The sequence below is a fragment of the Ammospiza caudacuta genome, chromosome 6, assembly GCF_027887145.1.
Source record: "Ammospiza caudacuta isolate bAmmCau1 chromosome 6, bAmmCau1.pri, whole genome shotgun sequence".
In the NCBI taxonomy this organism is placed as follows: domain Eukaryota; kingdom Metazoa; phylum Chordata; class Aves; order Passeriformes; family Passerellidae; genus Ammospiza; species Ammospiza caudacuta.
In genome coordinates, this window is record NC_080598.1 from 41,910,087 (window position 1) to 41,930,015 (window position 19,929).

Sequence of the window (19,929 nt, forward strand, 5' to 3'; positions counted from 1 at the left end):
TCTTAGACTGTATGAAGCCCCTTATGCCAGGCAACAAATTTAATCTGACTCTTCCAATATTGAAAATTTTGATTTTTAATGTAAGTAACCAAAGTTGGCCCATATGTAACTAATTTAAAGTCAGGTTTGTGATCTTTAATGATATCAATAATGTTAATTGAATTTATATTCTACTGATAAGTCCTGTGATAAAAGTTCTCCCTCTACAAACACTGTAATTTTCATGCTTTTTCACTCACTTTTTACATTCTCTTGTACTTTAACCTTGAAAGCCCCATCTGCCTGGTGCTTAGAATATTTTTTGTGTCTGTCAAGAGTATGTATTGCAAAAACTCTTAATGTATTATTGGTGGTATTTTACTTTCTGAGTCTATTTTTTTCTTTTTATAATAATATTGCTGGGATGTTTCCCAGCACAGGTGCTGGGAATTGTCCAAAAGTCCTTCCAAAAGTTTATGTTCTTCTTGCACAGGGCATTTGAAAAGTGAGCATCTTGTAACAGGAAAGCTTTCAGCAACTATTATTTCAGTTTTGGTTCTTTGCTGAAGTGGACTTTCAGGCATTCTTGGACCATGAAACTTCTATCAATGTTAAAGAAGAATTTCATTGTCAGTCATTTTAATACACGTTTTAATTTAATTGATTTTAAGCTGCCTGTTTATGGAGTAATATTTTCAAGTAATCAGCTTAAAAATTAATAAAGATAATAATTTTGGATAGTAATGGCTCAAGTGTCACCGCTAGCAAAGCCATCTTTAGCCATATCAGCAAAAAGCACAGGTAATGTTAACTAGATACTGCAGCTGAAAAAACAAATTAATAGAATAATAAATCCTCACAAAATGAAGATGTATGATACCACTAGCCATTTATAGCACCATTGTTTTAAATTAATTGTTAATAAAACTATTCATCGTGTGTTTTCAAATATGTGATGCTTTTACAGCTGTTACTGTTGAATCTAGAAAATAGGTCCTTGGAATTGAAGCTACCTTTTCAACCTGTGTTTCTCACTTTATGATTCCTTGGGAATTCATCCCGTACTTGAATTATTAGTAGTCTTTTGTTAACATTGCAATAGCAGTAGTTATTACAGTGCTAACAGCAAGAACAATAGGAGAGGGATTCTACATTAGACCACAAAGGGACTAGATATAATTCAGGGGATGTATATGCTTAGCATAACAAATGCAAATTATTGGAAGTTAGATCTGGGGTTGTCTCAGGCATTCATAACAATGCAAGTTAAAATCTTTTTCTTTTTGTGGAAGTGACATCAAATATGAAGGAGAGAATTGAGAGCAGGTTGAGAAGAAGCAGGAATAGAGTAAGCCATTAGCATACTGTGTCTGTCCTCTGGAAAATGCATTTGTAAAGTTCAGGGGTCACTGGGCAATGGAGGTTGAATGTTTCATGAGACATGGTGTTGCTTTGTTCCTGGTTGCTGTTGTGTGGAGCTGGAGACAGCAAAGTCATTTGAGTGACCACCAGAGCTGGTTCCATATGATGGACAGCCACCTACACAATAACAAGAGTCTGGGCTGACTGTGTTTAGTGAAGCTGCATCTATTGCTTTTTGCTGTGATTTCCTTCACGATAGCCTGGCATTTGGCAATTGAGCACAGTGAGCCTATGTAGTGTCTAGCTTTTGAGGGTTAACTCACGGGATTTCTGATTTTTCTGGGTAAGAAACAATAATGTGAAAACCTTCACAGCCTAAACACATTGCTTTGATTTCAAGTGAGGAATAAAGTACATTTTCAGAGAATGGACATTGTTTAAACTATGCGTTTCCTATGACCAGGTAAATACAGATTACTTCCAACTAGTCCTTTAAATTCAGTTTCATCATGCTTTCTTTCGTAGCTGTACTACTGAGCTGCATTTAGTTGGACTGAAGTTGCAGCATACTCAATGATTAGCTTGTTGTGATTCTTCTGTTTAGATTTTATTTGAATTCCTTTATTCTTCAAAAAATGAAGAACACTGTCCATGTCTTGGAAAGGCCATAAAAATGTTTTTTCTACCTGTAACATCCAAGAACCTCTGTGTATTTTTTGAGTTTTCCAGTGTGAGCATTGCTTCTTACTAGGAAGCAGATTGAGGCACTTCTCTCACTGTATTGAGCTGTGCAAGTGTATGTAATCTCAGATCTTTTCACTAGATTGCTGAGCAAATATGCAAACTACTTTTTGTATGTGTGAAAACAAATGAAATGGTATAAACTCAAATATTTGATACTACTTTTAGTATGTATTTTCAAGTGAATAATAAACAAACAACTAAAGCATGGCTAAACATTGACATCCATCTTCTGTATCAACCCCCTTAAAAAAACAAACTCAACAGTTTGGTTGTATTTGCTAAGATATGTTTGTTAGTGAACAGATATTGTGTGATACTGAGGATCTACAGTGTGTTTTATGACTGATCCTCTGAAAGAAATAAAACATCATTTTCTTGTCTGTAACATTCAGTTTTGTCTTAACTCATTCAAGGAAAAAAATTGTTTGTCCAGGTGATCATAATGCAGTTTTACCTTTCTTGAGAAATCTCTCTTGCTTGAGTAATCCAGTGAGTGACAGACACTTAGTAGAGATTCCATATGGCATAGTCACATTGTGTGATCCTCATAAAATACTCTAAAGAAGTGATTTCCAGCAGGAGGCAATGCAGTACAGTGTCTCAGCAACCTATCAGCCACATCACACCTTGTGGACAGGAATGTTAATATCATTACAGGGTTGGCAGCCAAAGACTTGAGTAAGTCATTACAATTACTTTTTTTTCTGGTTTAGACAAGAAAGGGGACCTTTTAATTGGTACAGCTTGAAGGAAGTGATTTTTTAAAGCTCATTAAGAGATTAGGAAATTGTGTGTTTGATATGTTTCCAGTCCTAACTAATTTTGTAAACGTGGGAGGTTTTTAATTGGTAACAGTCATTTCTATACAGAGTTTTAAATATTAAAGAGATATATATAATTTGCTTTTAAGAAATAGCAGTGGTTTCATGGCTGGCAAAGTATTACCTCTAGTACACTGATCTCGAAGCAATAGCGTAACTGGCAAGCAAACCTGGTTTTACAGCTTTGAATAGTTTGACCACATCCTGCTGTGCAGGAACATGCTTATGACTGTTCATGTAAAAAATTGGCAGGCACCCAGTTGCTCATCTGAAGCAAGTTAAAGAATCCTTCTCCATTTTGAGGCGCTGCTTGGCAGCAGGCAGCACTTTATCATCATTGAAAACAATGACGAGATGCGCTGTGCTTGACTTCCCATCACTATCAGTTTCGACTAATGACTAATAACTGATAAATGTCTGTACTTAGAACTAGTCAGCTTCTTGCTAGTTTTTCTTTTTTTTTGTTTTTGTTCTGCTAAAGTAATTTTCTTCCTTTTACACCAAGTAATGTAAAAGGAAGAACTCTGTGTTGCCTGTGACTTACAGAGCATTAAGGCATTCTCAGCACTGGACTGAACAGGTCTTACTGAGGTAGTAAGTCCAAGAGTTGTATGAAATGTGAAAACAAGAAATATAAATGAAAAAAAAATATTTACAAATCTTGGACCCTTAATAGGGGAATACTCAGGTGACAGGTTACAATGCCTCATGACTCTTGGGACAGAGGTGATCCCTTTGCAAACCAAACCACAATGTGGGATGGGGCTTTTGTACTTTTAATTAGAGGTCTGGTTTTATACTCTGTGTTTTGGTACCCTTTGGCACTTCTTGATTAAGGATGCTAATCAAGTTCTTGGCTGGCAGGAGCGTATCTGACAGTATCCCCCTACCTACTCTCTCAAGGTGCTTACCCTACTTTTCCATTTGCCACACTTATTTGGGAACAGGAAAAGAAGTAGGATGCAGTATGCATAGTTGTTTATGAACCAGGCAGCTGCTGTTGGATACTGTTGTTGATGATTTTGGTCATAAACTTATTTCAGGAGGAAAGTGAAAGTAAAGGGAATGTTTATTGTACTTTGAGGATCCAAGAACCATGCTTGTTCACTAATGGCTAGTTTCCTTTGGGAAGGCAACAGCAAGTTGATGTTGTTCCCATTTGCATCCTTTTCTCTGAGAGGTAGCTGATGAATGGGCATGGGAAAATTCCTTGTCAGCAGGATGGCTGAACAGAGAGAGGACCTCTGTCTGCAAGATACCCCTTTTTGCCCTGTGAATTTAGTCCAAGTCCTGAGAGAAAGTGAAGGGGATATGGAATAAGATATAGAGTAGATTAAAAAAGAAAAATAATTTGAGATTTAACATTAAAAATTGCACAGTGACTGGGGGAGTAAAGAAAGAGGAGTTGATTAAATAGTTGTCAGTCTGATTGGGATTCACATCAGTGGCCTCAGGTAAACCTCAGAGATGTCTCTTCTTTGGAGGTAATGCTGACTAAAAGGCATCCTGAAGGGAAATCACAAAAAAGAAAAGTTATATGAGCAGTGGTTTTGATAAGCAATATTAGTTTTAGTCTATTGCATTTCACTGCAACAGTGCTTTAAAATGTCACATTTCATTTCCTCTGTACTTAAATAAATATAATCCATTGAAAGTTTGACCAAATTCATGTTTTAGGAAGTCCATGTTATACTGAACATGGTTAAATCCATGTTTTCTTTGCTCCCTCTCAGAATAAACCAAGTGAATCTCCCCAAACGCCAAACCAAGCCATGATTGCTGTATTTGGGACATGTGGAGTAAAACTATCCTGCATGATGCTGAAGAGCATTGGGAATCTTTTGCATCTCAGAAAAGGGCCTGTTCTTCACTACTTGGCTACTTAGTTTTTCAAAAAACAAACCCAGTTTGAAAATATGTAATAATGCTTTACTTTCCAAGATGATTAGGTGTGCTCTGACTCTCTACCTTGGGTGTATTTGTGCTGGCTTTAGCATGAATATTTTCCAGGAGAAAACGCCATTAAATATTTGGCTACTTTTAGGAGATCGTGAAGTATTTTTTGCCTCTGAGGTAGGAATTTCAGTTCACTGGAGACCTAACTAGAGAAGAAACTGGCCAAACTTGATTTCTTGCATGGGTTTTCTGATTTGTGTAGAATGTCCACCCAAAAATAATGCCTGTTTAATCTTTTGCAATAGTGCTCTGTTTAATTTGATCAGAGTATGTAATTCACAGTTTACAAAGCATTAAGAAATCTACTGAGTGGTGAGGTGTTCAAACAGGATAGTAGGAGAAGGTTTAGGGACACTACAAATCTGGAACACTACAAATCTGTTTTTGTAGTGTCCCTTAACTGTCTGTGTCAGTTTGTCTCTCATGCCGAAGTAGCAGAGGTTGTGATTTCTCTGTAGGCAGGTATCTGTTAATAGAGAATGAAACTCTTTGGTTTCACTGGAGTTGGAATTTCATTAGTGAAAGCAAGTATTTTGCAATTTATTCCTTAGTTTAGACTTCAGTGAGTCTTTGGTTGCATGAAGTCTTGTATTTTTTGAGTTAATACTTCTTGAAGTGCGGGTCAGATGGTAGGTCATTAATGGAGAGAGAGGAGAATCTGAAGGAAATTACCCTGAGGAGCTGTTATACTGAACTTTTGTATTTAGTCCATGAATGCTAAGTGTGAGTAAATATGTAAATGTTAATGAAGTGTTTCCTTGAAGACAGGGATTATGGTTTTTCTTTTTGAGCTTTAGAAGCAAAATTTTAATTGATACTGCATTTCTTCTTTTTGCTGCCATAAGGTTTTGACTGAATGATGCCTGGAGACACATCATTGTTTGCATTGTTAAATCACCTGTTGTTCCTCTGCAAACAGTGTGTTGTGCAGAATTCAGAAAATACATGTCTGCATAGTATTTGAGGGCATGATCAAGCTTGATATCTTTAATTGTAAACTTTAATGAATTTCCAGTTGAACATTCATCCTCTCTTCAGTAGCTAGAAACTCCTCACCCCTTTGAAAATGGCAGTAAATTAGTATGCAAGTGTGTTCTATTAATTGCTGTTTGACTCATCTATCATGGGCTAAGCTTTATATTCATACAGCTTAGACTTTCAAGCCAATTTCTGGAATTAATTTAAATATTTAATGTCAAAACCCTAGGATGAAAGAGAGGAAAAATGTTTTGTATGCTTATTGATCACCTGTTTCAGTAGCAGCAATGCATAGAGGAAACTTCCAATGTTATAAAAGCAGAATTCAAACAGTTTTCCCTCTGAAGAGTATCACTGTGCATGCAATGACATTTATAGGTACAAAAACTCTGCATGCAATAAGGTCTGTAGGTACCAGAACTCTGGTAGAGGTACCTTAAGTAGGTTTTCCATGATACTTAACACTTCACAGTTTCAAGTTAGGTACTGAACGTTGAATCTGATTTTGCTTTGGTTACTTGTTGGATAAAATGTTGGATTTTCTTAAACGTTGGAAAGAAACTCACCCAGAACTGTGTGCTTTGTATGAAAAGCTGGTTTCCTTAGTCAACCTTCTAAGGAAACTTAATGCAAAATTACTTTGTTATTTTGGATATGCGGATGAGTTTGCATAAGAATTCTTTTGATAATCAACAAGGAATATTTTGTGTTTCATTTTTATCATTAATCTGGAGTCTGAAAAGGCTAATATGCCTGGCCTACATGTTCACTTGCTCCTCTTACCTTGACCCTTCTTTAGTGTTCGTAAGTGGCAATTTTGTGTTTTATTATGTCTGTATTAGCAAGTAGTGTGAATTAGAAAGTGGTGGATCTGGAGTACAAAGTAGTTCTCAGCATCTTACATCCACTATAACCCCTTTCCAGAATGGGGAGGGGTTTGGTTTGGTTTGGTTATGGGTGTTTTGTTTGTCTGGGTCTTTTTGTCAGATTAATTGTAGTCAAGACCTTTGGACTGAATACCATTTGTGTCAGAATGCACTAGGTGAATTCCTAGTTTGAAGCATCTTTGAGTTTGCTTAAATAAAAAAAGTAATCCAGTTTTTTTTCTCTGATAGCACTCCATGGTGCAGAGAAAGTGCTAAGTAGCATGTAAATTGTGCATTACATGAAATTAAGGATAAAAGTGAGATAATTTTAAGAAAGAGAATGAGATTTATTAAAATAAATAGGGAAGTAAAAGCTTAAATGTTCTTGGAGAAAATATTCTAGTATGGTTATGTTCAGACTTTTTCCTTTGAAAATTATTAGACTTTTGTATGCACACTTTTCTGGCGCCAATTTTTGTCCTGTCGTCAAGATGTAAATGAACGTGGTCCCTTCAAGGAGAAATAGGTTTCAAACTAGTAGCATAAATTGAAAATAAAGTAATACGCAGAATGAAAAGTTTGGATTTCATTTGTACAGTGGAGAAATCTTCAAAGAATAGCGGGCAAACTATATTGCTTATTGTGCCACTTGTACAAAGTCAGTAATTGACTAAGAGTGTTGTGGGATGTGGAGCTAAGAAGAATGAATAGAGCCACTTTTTGTTGACTTAATTTATTTTTATTTCCAGAGTCCCTGAGGTGGAATATTGACCTCTCTTCCAGCACTGCAATACCCTCCACAGTCATCCTTATGATTCAGCATGTGTGCTAAGCTGTAAAGAGAGGAGATGAGTAAGGCAGCTAAGGTCTGCCAGTAACAGAGTATATAAGGAAAAATTACTATGATGATGACAAGCTATTATTGATTTTCAACAGAATTTTAGATGATTGGGACTGAAATTTGGGACTTAAAGATGTTTTTGTTAGTTCCATTTCTTCCTTTTCTTTTGTCCTTTATCAGGACACACAGGCAGTATGTACTAAAAGGTACACCTGTAATACCATGATTACAATAGCAGAATAAAAAGAAATTTGGGACTTAAAAATGTTTTTGATAGTTCTATTTTTTCTACATTTTCAACAATTTTAAATAATCAGGTAACAATTACCAAAATGGTAGTTTTCTCTCTTGGCTTGGTCTGAATATCATGACCTTTATTTTTGGTTGTGAAGCTGTTAATCAATTTTCCAAGTCCTTAGGCTTGATGAAATTATTTTACATATTCTGCTTTAAAGTGTATAGTGATCCTGACAAGAAGAAAAGGAACAAGAAAATCTATCAATATTCTCTTTATGAAAGAGAGATTTCACAGTAGCATTAACTTATCTTTGTCTGGTTCACCAAGTATGCCTACATTTGTTTGTTGTATGGCTTTACTATTTCGTGCTTCAGATTGTGAGTATCTAGGATTTAGCCTCTTTTCCATGTTCTGTTTATTCACTGTTAATTATTTTTCAAGCTGAGTTGCTTGAGAACAAGAAAAATTTAGCTTCCATTACCCTCTATTGCAAATGAAGGACAGGCTTTCCTATTGCATGTAGTCTGCTTGTGATTGTAAGATGCTCTAGTAAGGGAACTTATTAATGTGTTCTGTGTTAATGTTTGGTGTCATTTTTTACAGTCATGTTTTTAATTTGCTGTTAAATATGAAGCACAAAATATGATTTTGGTTTATAGTTTACTTTTGTATTGAAAATGCATCTTTAAATTACACGATACAAATACGTAGAAATGTGTAAAGGCCCTTAAGAAGCTGTGACTATGTAAAAAGTATACTTGTAGCTATAACAAAAGAAAAATTATCACAGATGAAGAACATATTAAATCATACAAGTATGACAACTTTTTGCAGTTCTGGAGTTGTTATCAGAAATACAGAACGCAAGTGTCTAACTACAAAGTATTTAATTAGTTTAAAATATTGATGCAGTAATGCTTATGAATGTGCATGTTATATTGTTAATAACAGAATTGATAACTATCTTTTGAGAGAGAGCAATTTTAACATTACCTATTATTTATTAATTACTACCTATAAATATGTAAATATAAGTTTATATATATATATAATGACATTTGTGCATCAGTAATTGGTCATATTTCAGTTATGCTGTTGCTTATTTCTTAATTAGCTGTAACATCTTTCTCTGCTATCTGCAGAAGTATTATCAAAGATTAGAGAAACCGCAAAATAGAGTGTAAAGCTCTCTGTCAAAAGAATGGCTATGAACACTTTGCTCCTCATTGTCTCTTGAGATGACTTTTCACCAATAGATAAAATTTCTTTCAAGTCTTGTTATAATTATGATGAGGATTTTCTTATTTCTGAGATGGTATTACAGATCCAAGCAATGTTAGGAAACAATAGTTTTCACTAATTTTTTTCTCAAAGTGATCTGCTGTCTTGTATTCAGTATGGGAGTGAGCACCAGGTCTCTCTTTGAGTTTAATTCCTTCATCTTTAAGACGAAATTTTTCTTTCTTAATCTACAGGCATTCTTTCAGCCTCATTGACTGGGCTTCTGTTCACAATCAGAGTGTTAGGACTTCAACAGAATCTTAGTCTGAAAAACAAGTCTTGAAAGACTCACTGTGAAAAGGAGAGCATGCAGCCAGCCTTTAAGAGGAAACACCAAAATTATGGTTAATACCTTATGCTAAATCATTCCATCAGCTGGCCTTCTACAGTTGGGCCAGCCAGCGGCTGTGTCAGTCCTTACATGTTCTCCTTATGTCTTGTATGGTGTCTTGTATGGTGTCTCTACTCTTCTCAGAAGTAGTCATGCATTTTACCCGTTTCGTTTGTTTTGGCAAGCAGGCCTATCACTTTGCTTTTAGATGTTCTCATAACATTCTTCTGTCTTAGAATGTTCTCATAACATTCTTCTGTCTTTGTGTTTTTCTTAATTTTTTTCTCCCCTCAGGGTGTCCTATCCCCTGTACATGAAGAATGGAGTTGCGGGATGAGAGCAGTGTTGATAATTGCACAGGTCAAAGGCAGATGATTTTAGGTTTAAGCATTTCTTGCGTTTCAGTAACATATCTGAAAGCTTTTAGGTGACTGTTATTCAAAGCTGCAGAATCAGCCCACTTGAGAAGGTGCATCTATTTGGGTATCTAGTTACACTGATATCTACAAAACACCTTAATGAAGCTAAAGCTAAATTTTGTTACAAAGATAGTATCTTCAGATTCAACGCTATTTAATGTTTGCAAAGTCTTATTCATGTACCAAAATCATACAGGCATTTCTCTGTATTACCAAAGATCAGAAATATATAATTTCTAAATGTGTGGGTTTGTTTTAGTTTTGCAGAGCTTTGGTTTACTTTCTTGAATCTTTCTTTGTGGGATGCCTTTGTGTTCTATGTATGATTTATTTAAACTTTGTGCAAAGCTGATTAATTTCTTGATTTTTTAAAATTATTTTCATTCCACTTTTTAGTGCATATAAAAAACCTATAAAAGCTATCTAGAATACAATTTATGTATTTTCTGTTACCTAGCTCTATTTGCTATTACTTTGTATTAATGAGACAGAAAGTGTTTTCACAATAACATTTGACGATTTTTAATTAGTTTCTTCATTTTCACCCTTATACTTAGTTAAAACACTGCCATTAATATTGCTTTCTTATAGTTATGTCCTTCAGTATTCAAGTTTCCTAAAAATCCATGGAAAAAGAACAAATACTACAGATTGGGATGATTTATTTGAAAAGTGCCTGTTGTCTCTGACTTACCTGCACAAGTTTGTGTTTCCACCTACCGACTTGTTGTTTTCGTTTGTAATAATCTCTAGTTTAAAGTAGCTATTATTACATGTTTAACAAGTTTTGTGTGGACATATTATGCACCAGAAAATATTAAAGAACTGCTACTTAAGCAACTGATGGCTCAATTGAGAGTATGAAATTTACCAGGACAAACAGACAGTATCTACTACAAGATACACCTGCAATAACAGAATAAATAGCAGAATAAAAAGGTTTTAAAACTCTGTCATCTATACAGTGATCCATGGTACTGTTTTCTTGAAAAATGTGATGATATTTAAAGATGGACCAGAAGTATTCCTGTCCTTTTGTGCAGTAAATGCCAACTTAATGTTTCAGCAATAGCCTTGTTTGCATATGGATTTTACAAAAATCCATTGAAGATTATTTGAAAACCAACTCATTAGAATGACAGATTGCTTACCAAATTTTGTTTTCTTGTCAACTAATATTGGTTACATTCAATTAAACAAGGTTGTATTTCTAAAAACATAATCTCAGTCTGCAGCTGAGTGCCTTGCCTATATCTGGAAATCAGATTCCCAATTTCTAGATCTAGTTGGAAAATTAGGCAGTGAATGTTTCTAAAATTTCTCCTTTTCATGCAGCTTCCACATTTCCACTGCCTCTGTTCTACTATATACATTGTTTGAGTGCCAGCACTGCAGATTATTAAGTGAGGGTGAGGGAAAGGCTGTAAACAAAAGCAATTGTCAGCTTTCTGTCATGGTGTGTTTGACAAGCTGTCTCTTGGCCACAGGCCACTTGGTTGTAATGGTGCTGACCGTTCTGAGGAACCAGCACAACATGTGGCCACATGAAGCTATAGCTCCATGTCATTTGGTCAGGTCAATAAAGCAAAGGTTTGGGGTGTAGTAATCCCAGTTCTGACATGATCTTGCTAGTTGATTAAGATTCTTAAACTTTGTATGTTAATTTGTCACCCCACAAAGCAAGAAACTGCTATGTACTAATTTGATTTGAGTGTTGGAAAAAGTGAGTAGTCAGTGTTTACGAAAAGTTACAACATAATTATTTATGAGTATAATTAAAGACAAATCATGTAATAAAGAGCGTATGTATGGTAAAAAGGTGAAGTAAAAATGTAGACAAAAGATGAAGTGGTGTAGTGAAGTGAACCTTATTCAGGCCAAGACAAGAACTGTGAATTAGAGTGTACGTTGGGTGTACATTCTGCCATGCAAAAGAAGGGAACAAAGATGTTGCATTTGAAGGAGGGAGAAGCTAAGGAACTTGGAGAAGGAAGACTTATGTTTCCTTCTTTCAGCAAAAAAGGAGGAGAATTAAATTTCTTTTTTAAAGTTATTTAAAAATATAGTTTATGTCTTTCTGAAATTTGTGTTCCATCCATTAGTAACACATAATCCTTGACCAAAGCTGCCTGGCAAATGAGTATGTGGGATTTGCATTAATTTGGAAAATGCATGCTAAGACCATAAATAAAATAAGATCAGAATAATATTTTAATATTCGGATGCTTTGACTTGCTTCTTGGTGACCTTTCTTGCAGTACTTCTTAGTCCTTAACCATGGTAGAAATTATTTCAGGTAGTCAGTAGGGTATTTAGGTCTTGGTTTTCATGTAAGAGGTATATTAATGTATGTTCTGCTTAAATGGCAGATTTATTCCAAAACCTCTTGGGTGTTGTGTAATTTTATTCTTTAAATGTCTTTAAAGAGGTTGAAGTTAATTGCTCTGAATTATTTTCTATGCAGAAGTTTCTGATCTGAAATCTCTTGTATCAGTATGCTGGGCTTACTAAATGTCCATTGACTGTTACTGTACTTGCAGACCTTTATTCAGTGATTTAGAATTTAGCTAATTGAGATTCTTTAATTTTTTGACATTACTTTTAAAAGATAATCTTGGCTAGTGAGTGCTCTTTTGCTCTTGTGATAAAATTTAAATTAGTGTTTTCCCTTTCCTGAATTATTTGGGAGTATTGGTAGTTTCCTTTGCTTTTGAATATAACAGTGACATGAGAATTATAATGTCATTGTACTGTGACAGTCTCTAGACTTTCTAAAACTCTGCAGTGGGGCGTGAGCAGGCATCCTACTTGTGTACTGCTCATCTGCTTACATGCTTAGTTTATACATTATTTATTAGACTTATAGGCATGAAATTAAAAAATTGAATTAATAATGTGACTTTGATGTAAAGCAGAAGTTGCTTATTTATATATGACAGGCAATTAGGAAAAAAACACTCTTAGTTTAGTTGAATGCATTTTTGCTTGCTTTCAGACCCAGTACAACCTCATGAATAAATGTTTGACACCAGGCTACTAGGTTTGTGTTTTGATCAGAAACAACTCAGAGGTGAGGTAAGTTTGTTAACTTATATGCAGTGGACACAGGAAAATGTGAAGGTGACCCAGTTATGTGGCTTGAGCAGCTCCTGCTTCTGTTTCCTCCTGCAGATGAGGTGTTTGTCAGCAGCCCCTGTTAGCACAGGCGTGGTCATCCAGTGCGCAGCCAGCACAGGAACCGTGCTTGAATGACCTGTGAGTCACACACAGCTCAGGAGCGTCACCTTTTCCTTTCTCTGTTTCTTGCACATTTTTATAATGAGTTTCATTGATTAAGAAGGTCTTTGTGTGCTGAACTCACTGAAAAGTAGATCAGGGTTGTTTTGATCTTTGAAATATCATCATTGCAGGGAAGTAAGACTATGTAGAGAATGCAGTAGGGTGGGTATCAGTGCTGCTCAGTGCTGTGGAATCACTGCACGTGTAAGGATGGTTCACATGAAGGGTGTCAACAGTTAAATTTCATGGTCTAAATTTTCCGAATTTCTTACTGTACACTTACAGTTCCTTTAACCATTAAAACGAAAATCAAGGAAAACTTGTTTTGCTGCATTTGAAGTGTTCAGAAATAGACAGGGAGAGGAATGGTAGGAGGAAACCTAGTCATGCTTACAGGATATTATTTGCCTTAATGCTGCAGGTTGCAACTGGCTCATAGTGACAAAGGAAACAAAAATGTTTTATTTGTATTTTGATGCATTTCTTTTTGTAGCTTTTTGAAACAAGACAGCATTGCACTGCTGCCAAAAAAAAACCCCAAAAAAATAAAGGCAGCATTTAGATCTAAGTGTTTCTCTTACTAATTGAATATAACTTTTTAAAGATGCGTGTGTTTCTGAGGCCTAAACTCTACAAAACCACTTTTTTTTCTTGAAATTCCAGTAGTTCTAAGCTGCTGGGCATTGTATAAATAATCATTCAAACACATTTGTTGATGGTTTGCCAAAACTTTGAAGTAATTTTTCTCAGAAGCTAGAAAACTTTAATACAAAATTATAATTTAAAGGGAAATTTTTCTAGTGATTATTATGTAGAAACTATTTTATTTCTTTATTTCTTTTAAAATTATTACTTTAGAAAAAAGGGATAAATTCTATTTATATAAGTGCTTCGAAACATCTGCAGTTCAAAGTACATAATTCACAGTGACACCAAAGGTTGGTTTGTGTTTTGACTGGATGACTTTGGTATTATTTTTGTCTGCAAAGGAAACAGTGTATAGCATCCAAGTGGTGCAAGATGTTTGCCTCTCCAGAAATTGTGATGAATTTGGGACAAGGGGCAGACTGTTAAAAAAAAAAAAAATACTGAGAGAGGGGGAAGAAGGGCAGTCAGAGTGAGAATGCTTGCGTTCCATTTGGCATATTTGAGCTGGGAGCCAGTCTGAAGTACAGATCATTATAAATAAAGTAAGAAAAGGTGGACAAAACAACTAACTAAGAGAAGAATCAGTTGAATTGGTTTTGTTTGCTTCACATGCTTATTTATTGCATTTAGGTTTCCACAGGTGAAGACTTCAGAATACAACAGGTGAAAAAGTAGCTTTGTTTCTTCATCTTTTTCATATTTCATGTCTGGAATAATTATTTGTACTTCACTTGTTCACTGCAATGAATATGTGTTAACTGATTTCAAAACATAGATGCACTTTATCACTTCAGGAAGTATTGTGCTGTGTAGTAGTAGGATCTCAGTACCCCATAAACTTGTCTTTTAGTAGTATTGATGCATTTTCCATCAATGTATGGTGTGTCACTTACTTTGATCATTGAACATTTTTCTTAAAATGCGTAAAGGAAAAAAATGCATGTGGGAAAATAGTTCTGCCGTTCAGATGGACTCTGACTTTCCCAGAATTTGGAGAACCTAAGCCATTTTCCCAAGTTATTCAGTAGGAGCTAGGTTATTTTTATTTCACACTACTACAGTAATTGAGAATTGCAGTTGAGCAAGGTCTTTGTGCATAGAAGTCCACAAAATGTGGCAGAGTACTCAGTGTTTGAAGTGAAGGCCCTGATATGCAATCAAGTCATTATGCACTGGCTGACCCAGAGTGAGTGACTTAGCACTCACTTTTGATTTTTGTGTGACTGAATAAAAATATGTTACCTTAAGTTTAATGACAGAATTAAGCTATTGGTGGGAGAGTGTGACTATGTATTTTTAAACTAGGGAGGCCTCCTGTGACTGACTAGTGAGATCAGATTGGACCAAAGATCCACCTGCCTCACCAACCTGACCTCACTCAGGTCAGCACAGGAACAAGCACCTTACAGTGCCTCTATCTAGGCACTGTGGCTTTTTTCAGCAAGCTCCTCAAGTGTACTCTTGTGTGTTTTATGTCAGTGATGATTTTCAAGTTTGTAAGCTCTGCAAGTTTTGATAAGGATTCTAGATAAACAAATGTATTCTAATGAAATATTATCTTTCCTACGTACTAATTGAATAAGGCAATCAAATAATATTCAGATCTGAGGAAAGAACTTAGTGTAGAATTTTGCCTCATATTAGTACATTTGTTTCATTAGACTTTGACCCCCATACCTTTAATAACAGAGACAAATCAATTCCTTTCCTTTTTCCCTAGCATATAAATGGCATAATGTGTTGACTTTTTTTCCCCTAGCATATTGCCATAAGTTAAGGAGAGGTTAGTTTGGATTCCTTTTAATGAAAGGCAATGAAAAATATTATATGCCATACAGTAATAGTAAAATCAAATATAGATGTAATGGGATTAAATAGCCACCAGGACTGCATTTATAGTAAGGAAGTGTTATGGTTTTCTGTTATTTTCAGTTTTGGCTGTTGCTTCCTGAGCCAGGTAGTGTCACAGTACCCTTTCCTGGGTCAAATCTGTGCTTAAATACAAAATGAGAAATTCATCTGGCATTACCATCCTAATTCAATGAGATGAAAGCGAGGGACCCTGGTGTAGCAAAATTTGAGCATTTGCTCAAAAGCAGCCTGATTGACCTAAGATGTGCAGAGTTAAACAGGCTTCTGCATGAAACCTCTGGGGATAGGTGTCTTCATACAAACTACACAAGGGACCACATGGGTGGGGACAGGAGGCCGCTCTGCTCGATGTTTTGCTTTGCTGTATTCCATCTTTGTCCCTACTAACATTATTTCTCCAATGGCTTGCAGGTTTTTCTTTACTTTTGTGTAATGTCTGAACCTTTTACTTTGAGAATACCTCACTGAAGGATCATGTTAAATAACGATCAAAAAACTCATCAATCTGTGTAGATGTGGCAGGCACTGTAACACTGTTAACATGTTACAGGTACAAGTTGAAGAAGAAAATGCTGAAAAGCTGACAGCATGTTAAAGATGATTTGTTTATACAAGTGCTAAAGTTATGTTTGATATGTTAATGCAACCTCATTTTCTAGTAAAGGCCAAACACTATTAAGTGGTTATTTGCATTGATTTTTCTATCTTCTGAAATACTTGATTCAAGGTAAAACATCTTTACTCCTTTTGTATAACTGGAGCTGAGGCTGTCTTTTAACAGTCTCTTTCTGGGTGGACCTCATGGATTTTACTCAGTGATATTCTCCTGGTCCATTTCTTGACCTCTCTATCAGTGTCCCTTTTAGCAGATGCTCCTTTTTCAATTTGTCTGGATTTTCCCTTTAGTGTTCCAACACTCCCACCTGGGGAGTCACTGAACGGGGTCAGCACCCACTGCAGCTTGAACCAGTGCCTCTCACAAAACATCCTCATTCTGCTGAATCATGTTACCTGATGCTCATTAAAAAAGACTCAACAGTAGCCTAATCATTTCCATTTTAAGATGGGAGGGAAGGATATGTTTACTTGCTTTCTATCCTTGCTTTCCTGGCTGAATCTCTTCTTATCCTTTCGGTATGTTACCTGCTTTGCTTTTCATTTTGTATCTTTGCTGCTTGTGATATATCCTTTGGTGAGTACAGAGGTATTTGTTTCAAGAGACTGCATGCATTTAGAAGAGTTGCACGGTGGAAATACTGTTAAAGAGAAGATTGAGGTCCTGTTGCGAGTCATGGATGTTGTTGTATTGACAACTGTCAGCTGGGCAGTGATGGTTGCTCAAGGAACACTTGGAGTAGGTTTAATGAGGTTCACTGTCTGTCAAGTACATTATCACCTGATTCAGGCTAGCTAAGGAGACTGTTTGGGGGAAATACTTTCAGAGAGGAGAACAGATGTGTGGGTTTGAAAGAAGAGAGGAAACTTTTGTCAGGATTGATTTTGGAGTTTTGTATCTTCAATTGTCTACATTGCCTCTTCAGCTACAGAACTGTGAATGCACACAGTAGACCATAGAGTAAAGTTAATTCTTAGTGAATTGTTTGTGTGATACCTTTATAAAATTATGTTCCCATTTCTGAGGCTTTAATATCCTTTACTTGGCAAGGTTATCAGTGTTCTGATCAAGACATTTTCTTATTGAGATGTGTCCACACTGCTCCTGTATTCCTTGATGTACTCAAAGTTTCTGAGGTAGAGAAGCAGTTTTCTCAATTGACAGCCCATGTTTCATAACACGTTGAACTCATGGGAATTTGCATTTAGGGGCACAATGAAACCTCAGATCCAGTGTTTAGGTAACCTGTGTTGCACAAAATATACTGTCTGTTTGAAGTTTTCCCAAGTGTGAGTTTTTGCAAGTTTGAGATAACAGAATTTAGACATAGTATCCCAAAATTAAACACTTCCTTTAGCTTTCAGCTTTCTTAAAAGGATACATCCAACATTTCCTTTTTGTCAGTACCAAGTTGGATGATGTCTTCTCTTCACTGTGCTCCAAAAAGTATTTTTATATGTGTTTTTAGAAGGAAATCCAGTTTCTTACTTGCAGCTGTTGGCATTTTAGAGGCCTGGAGTGAACCAATAAAAACACATGTTCTTTTAAAGAACATCTATTTTTACTGGACCTTGCTAACAACTAGTGACACAGAATTCAAAAAATGTTGGCTCAAATGAATAGAAGGGCTGCATTGTTTTAAATTCTATTTTTAAAACTTTTCTTTACAGCAAGGTTACACTAAAATTTCACATGCTTTTGCTCTTATGAAAAGGAGTGCTTGCCTTTAGAATGCTGATTTAATATTTCCAAAGTAGCTCAAGTATCAAAGTTGTAATGTATAAAATGTTATTGAGACATACATAGTGTTGCTGTTTAAGACTATTATTATAATGCTTTCACAAAGAGGTTAATTGAAGATTTTTCTTCCTAGACAGCCAAGAATAAATCAGAATATCTTCTGTTAATGCATTGTTTTCAACATAGTAAAACACTTAGGTGCAAAGTCAAATTAGATCACCATTTCTTTCAATGATGTACCAAATGGAATTCAAGCAGTATACTAGTTGAAAATGCCCCGGGGTTTTTTTCAGATATCAACACTCTCAGTAGAAATGAAATGAAAAAGAAATTACAAAATGTTCCCAAGTTTGATGTAAATGTAATCATATCAAGGTTGACTTGATAGGGAGGTTTATCCATTTAAGTTACCTGTGTTGCATCTTTACTGTATCTTTACTTGTTATGTGCTCTGCAGGATCCTTGGGTCCCACTCCTGCTCTTTATTTCAGTGTCCTGTCTTCACAGGAGTGGAGAGCAGAATTAAGATTGCACTCATGCTCTCAGTGGTACAATCTGCTCTGTACACCAAGATCTTTTCTCATGTATTCATATTGTTAGGTTTTGCTTTTAGCATATTTTCACATGCCTTTTGGAATCAAGACAATATCATGACTATAAATTCAGGTTTTAAAGGTGATTTGAGATTTTAGTCTTTTAAATAATATTTACTCTACGTAAACTTGTGTTGTTGTCAAATTGTGAATTTCAAAACACTGTTTTGAAGAAGAATGTTGGCAAAGCAGAGGAGTGTCCTGGTGATCATACATGATGTAATGTATAGTGCCTGCAGTGGGAGATTGATTTTTTTTTTTAATGGTGTTTAGATCACATATGCCAAGGAAAAAAATGTTGCTAGAGAAAAAAACTCCATAGTCTGTGTTTAGTTCTTCAATAAGAAGAACCTTTTAGCAGCACCTTCATGTCTGCAAACACATAGTTTTCATGCTGGACATGGAAAAAGAGTTGCATCTGGGATTTTGTGATTGTGTGTGTGTGTGTGTGTGTGTGTGTGTGTGTGTGTGTGTGTATGTGTATGTGTATGTGTGATAACACAGACGTTAAATATCTTGAGTATGGGAAAATACTTAAAATCAAATGTATCTTAATATTTTTTCTGTATTACCCTATCTGTGGAAAAATATATTTTTTCTTGCAATAAAAATGAAACTTAAGAGCATTAATACGTTAAGAAAGTTTACAACAGACATTGAGAGAATTTACTAGGCCTGAAAAATTCACTGCCTTTAAAATAGGCAATCCTATTAGAAATAAGCTGAGATTTCTAACAGAAGTAATGAAATATAACAGATATGTTAATGGAATTTTTAATAGTACTTTTGAGCTCCTACAAATGTTTAAAATTTATTCAAATAGAGGATTGGATCATTCCAGTTTATATACTATACTGGATACCTGATGAACAGTATATTTTTAGGCCTTATTTTGTGTTTAAGAATTGTATGTGTTGGCATGTCTTTAAATTTCTGTCTCAAGATCCTGTAGCATTCATTATTTTACTTAGACCTCATTTGTAATTTTTTCACTTCTGAAACTTTCTGTTTCACAGTTTTTCGGTTTTTTTAGAGTTTACACGAGCCAGGCTTCATTGTCCCATATGCTGAATTGCTCAGGAATAGGGTGCATATATATGATGGGAAGTTCAGTTCTATGTTGTCCACAGTCACCAAGGCACCATGAGAGACTGACATTTCCAGGTCTTTTGAGACAGCAATGCTTACATGAGCATTATAGCACAACTCTTATTCTTTTTATTTGCTAGTGTTTTCATAAAGTGTGTATTAAAATATTTTTATCAATTAATTGTCTTCCATTCCTACAGACTACTAGCTGTGGGTTTTGGTGATCATATTCAAACTACTGGCTTGTAATACGTTTTTGTAAAATGCTTCTCCTGG

At 35.4% G+C, this 19,929-nt stretch overlaps 1 protein-coding gene across 1 annotated transcript in view; it reads left to right on the forward strand.

Moving 5' to 3' along the window:
• The window catches only part of MIPOL1 (mirror-image polydactyly 1), a 151,431-nt gene that overhangs the window by 39,360 nt on the left and 92,142 nt on the right, over positions 1-19,929 (forward strand). The gene's annotated exons all lie outside the window — the stretch shown is intronic.